This window comes from Cebus imitator, unplaced genomic scaffold (assembly GCF_001604975.1).
Source record: "Cebus imitator isolate Cc_AM_T3 unplaced genomic scaffold, Cebus_imitator-1.0 Scaffold767, whole genome shotgun sequence".
NCBI classification, from domain to species: domain Eukaryota; kingdom Metazoa; phylum Chordata; class Mammalia; order Primates; family Cebidae; genus Cebus; species Cebus imitator.
This window is the reverse complement of record NW_016108082.1, coordinates 340,799-345,582: the sequence shown is the minus strand read 5'-3', so window position 1 is coordinate 345,582 and position 4,784 is coordinate 340,799. Positions and strand designations below refer to the sequence as shown.

The 4,784-nt window shown below is 50.9% G+C and overlaps 1 pseudogene; it reads right to left on the bottom strand.

The window, feature by feature from the left end:
• Window positions 1–1,922: 1,922 nt before the first annotated feature.
• LOC108297056 lies at window positions 1,923–4,207 on the bottom strand (annotated as a pseudogene).
• Between the last annotated feature and the right edge of the window lie 577 nt (window positions 4,208–4,784).

Below are 4,784 nucleotides of genomic sequence, written 5' to 3'. Positions count from 1 at the left end.
CAAAGAACTTACCCATGTGACCAAAAACCACCTGTAGAATTTAAATTTAAATTTTAAAAAATCCTTCAAATCTAGAAAACAAGAAAAATGCTTGTGCTAGCTAAGACCAAAACCTTAAAACTAAGGACAAAACTGGAATACACTCATCTTAGAAAAGCTTCAAACAAAATTCCACATAATGAAAGTGATGTGCCAGGAATTACAAGGATCCCACCCTCTTTTTTTTTTTTTTGCCATAAATATGTTCTATTAGGTCAAACTACATACTATAAAGGTCCCACCCTTTTTTTTTGCCATAAAAGTATTAGACAAAACTACACACTATAAAAATGCTTTCAAATGTAGCAGGAGGAGATGTAAAGACTCAAAGAAGTACAAAGAAGTAACAAGTATCCTTGCAAGGTCATCTCAGGGTGTGCACCTGGGCTGGGCTGGGCAAGGACACCCCTCAGAAAATGAGAGCCACTGAGGAGGGCTGTCAGAGAGGCCCCTTTTCCTGCTCCAAGAACAGCTTGGGGGAGTCTGGGGGACCTCTCCCACCTCTTCTGCTTCCAGAAGCCACTTCTTTCAAGATGAGGCACTATCCTCCTTGCCAGTTCTCATTTGCCCCTAATGGCCCATTGTCAACACTCAAAAACAGAGAGGAGCATCACCTGTTTTCCCTGACACATCTGGGGCCATTGGGTATGCCCAGGGGATCGGGGTGGACCGTGTACATCTGTCCACCCCCAGGCTATGCTTGCTTTATCTTGTCTGTGTGATATGCGGGAGGGGAATTACCAAGAGGTCATCACATAGGCCATGGACAAGTTCTACAAGAGCCAGGTAGAAGAGCACTGTCCTGGCATGCTGCCCAGCACCCAGCTCACACACACATCTCTTATTTGACAGCTTCCCTGAAGCAGGCCTTGAAGTCCAGACTCCCTGACAAGCCTTGGGAGAAGACTCTGCCAGGCTAGGGTCCCGGGCTAAAGGACCCATCCCCAAGGGTGCCACCCTCACCAGTCTCATCCTGACAATCTTGGATTATTTTTGCCCTGGAGTTTTGGAGTGGGAGTCAGGCAGACAGGAGACAGTGCCCATTAGCCAACTTTCCAGAGAACATCAGCCCTCCAGACTGGGGCAAGACCTCCACTAGGTCATTCTCACTGGTTGCCAGCTGAGGGAAGCAGCACTTGTGAGCACCTGACTATCTCCCCAGGTCCTGTTCAGAAACCCCATCTGTGCCTTTAGACCGAGACTACCCCAAGCACACAGGCCAGCAATTTTATCTACAGCCTTCACGACCGAATCCCCTTATTTATGAGGTTCACTGCATGTGAGTATATGGTGGGCTCAGTTCCTACCTACTGGCTCCTGCCACATACCCATGCCCACCTTGTTAAGAGAGTGAGGCCACACAGACACACCAGGCCATTATAGTAAGGGGGTAGCTGGGGCCTGCTTGCCTACCCTTCATTGCTGGTTCAGGGCCAACTGTCCAACCACATTCCTACCTTGAGATGATACACTGGGGACATTATACACCGGGGTCACTGACCACTTATAAAATTCCACAAACAGGCCCAGCTCGTCTCCTGGAAGTTTGGTAAATAGGATAAACCAAGGCTTACCTTCAGAAACAGGTTTCCCACCAAGTAGCTGCCCAAGGCCCAGGCCAGCCCCAAGTTTGAGTGAAGCCTGCCTGCCATGTCCACAGACCATGCCGACCCCTCCAGGAGCCACTGGACTGCTTGTTCCTGGGATGTCACAAGCCCAAGACAGCTGCAGCCTTGCAGGACCATTATGCCCATCTGGAAGGAGTACCCAGGGGCCTATAGAAAGAAGTGGAGGTAAAACCAAGTGCCATAAAAATACTTTATTAGGCCAAACTACACACTATAAAAATGCTTTAAAATGTAGCAGGAGGCGATGTAAAGACTCAAAGAGGTACAAAGAAGTAACAATGGCTATCAGAATACACTAAAGAATCCACACTGCTTCTCCCTTTACCTGGAAAAGGAAGCTTCTAGGCTACCTCCTCCTCAGCACACTCCTCGAACTCCTCCTTCTCAGCTGTGGCATCTTGGTATTACTGATATTCTGACACCAGGTTGTTAAGATTGCTCTTGGCCTCGGTGAACTCCATCTCGTTCATGCCCTCGCTCGTGTACCAGTGCAGGAAGGCCTTGCGCCTGAACATAGCTGTAAAACTGTTCGGCATCGCATTTGAAGAGCTCCTGGACGGCTGTGTTGTTACTGATGAAGGTGGCCAACATTTTTAGCCCCCAGGGTGGGATGTCACAGACGGCTCTTTTCACGTTGTGAGGGAGCCACTCAGCAAAGTAGCTGCTGTTCTTGTTCTGGATATTGAGCATTTGCTCATTCACCTCCCTCATGGACATGTGACCTCTGAAAATGGCAGCCACAGTTAGGTAGCTGCCATGTGGGGGGTCACAGGTGGCCATCATATTCTTAGCATCGAACAGCTGATGAGTGAGCTCAGCCACGGTCAGTTCCCAGTACTGCTGGCTGGTCAGTGAGGCAAAGCCAGGCATAAAGAAGTGCAGCCCAGGAAACTGAATCATGTTCACAGGCAGCTTTGGCAGGTTGGCATTCAGCTGGCCCGGGAAGTGCAAGCACATGGTGACGCCACTCATGGTAGCAGACGCCAGGTGATTCAGGTCACCGTAGGTGGGTGTGGTCAGTTTTAAGGTTCTGGAACAGATGTTATGGAGCGCTTCATTATCGATGCAGAACGTCTCATCTGCATTTTCTATGAGCTGGTTGATGGAAAGGGTGGCATTGTAGGGCTCCACCATGGTGTCTGACACCCTGGGTGAGGGCAGGACACTGAATGTGTTTATGATCCTGTCTGGGTACTCCTCCCGAATTTCGCCCATGAGAAGTGTACCCATCCCAGACCCAGTCCCCCCACCCAGGGAGTGGGTCAGCTGGAAACCCTGCAGGCAATCACAGCTCGCAGCCTCTCTTCTCACAACATCCATCACCGACTCCATCAGCTCCACGCCTTACGTGTAGTACCCATTGTCCCAGCTGTTACTGGCCCCACACTGACCTGTAAAGTAGTACAGCCAGTGACTGTACTACCATCATGACTATGATATGATGGCCCGGTAAATGGCGGTCACCACCACAATGCAAAAAGGGCCAAGTGTCACATGTGAGGTGAAAGCACCATTCACCCTGCATTGGAGCAAATAAAACCCCTTCCCTCTAAGTTACAGGAAAGCAGCCTTGCTTGGTAGACTCTAGATCAGGAGCAAATCCTGAGACAGCCAACAACAGACTCCCTGCAGGTGGCTCCTGCCCATTCCCAGGCAATGGAAAGGCTGTAGTCATGGCCCCAAATCATCTCCTTGCAGGGAGATTACATCAGCTCCTCAAGTTGAGGAGACAGCTGGGCCTTCCTCCCCCAAAGCTCGTTTAGGGACGGGAGACTGAGTGACTCAGAGGATGGGAGGGTGTTCAGGGGCCGCGGTTCCACAGTTCCCACAGAGATGACCTTGAGGCGCTCATTGACTTTGAACTGCCCTGGCTAAGGAGCCGCAGCCCAGTCTTCATCCATGGCTCACCAAAGATGAAATTGTCTGGCCTGAAGATCTGCCCGAAGGGCCCCGAGCACATGGAGTCCATGGTGCCCGGCTCCAAATCCACGAGCACAGCGCAAGCCACGTACCTGCCACCTGAAGGGAATGGGAAGGCATCGGTAAGGAGAGGCTGGCATTCCCAGGAGAGCTATTCGGGCAAGACTGGAGTCTCACCACTGGCCTCGTAGTACACATTGATGCACTCCAGCTGCAGGTCACTGTCCCCACAGTAGGTGCCAGTGGAGTCGATGCCATGTTCATCAGATATCACCTCCCAGAACTGCGAGAGATGCGAGAGGCCAGACAGGCCAGGGCTGAGTCACAGAGCTCAGGGAGTTGGAGTTGCTCCAGTCCCTCTCCCACTTCCATCCCCACCCTCAGGCTGCTAAGTCCCTTGAGGTTTGACCTGGCAGTCTTGCCAGCCACCCAGCTCCACTGCATCCTGGGCAGGGAGCTCAGGGACCACAATGCAGAGGCACCACGCCTTCCACTGCCAACATCTTCACCGGCCACCCCACAGACCCTAGCTGTGCCCTTAGATTAGACCCCTGGCTGCCAACCTTTGCACCGATATGGTTCCTGCAGTGTCCGGTTTGGATGAGCATGAACTCCCTCATGGACAAGTCTGGACTATGGGCAGCAGAAGAAACGTGAAAAGGAGAAGCAGTCACACAATGATTCAGCCTGCAGTCCGCCAATGCTTAAGCAGCCCCACGCCCACCTCCCGCAGCCTTGGATTGGCCTCCCAGAATAAAAAACAGCTTTACTTTTCCACAGGTGTACCCACCTGTGAATCCCTTGGAGTTTAACATCTATTGGAGAGATCAGGTGGCCTTGCTGCGGTCCTTTCCACATTGCGGAAGGCTAGTCAACGAGAGAACTTCTTCCCGTGTCTTCAGTAAGACCAAATCCCTAGCTGAGCTGAAACTGAATTTTCTTCCCATGTGGGAGGGGAAGCCTTTTGTTTCCATATTCACAGAGTGCCTTTGCACCTGTCCTAGATTGATGACATATTTTTGTGATTGATTGTGATCATTTTGTGATCATTTTGAGATGAGTCCTTTCATCTCTTAGGAAATCTGTGGTCAGGAAAGGCTTTCTGTTGCCAACTCAAGAGGACCTAATGATAAGTTTTCCTTTGGAGTAGCTCAAACCCATAGTAAGCTATGGGTGTTAGAGGTAGTCAGGCCTCTG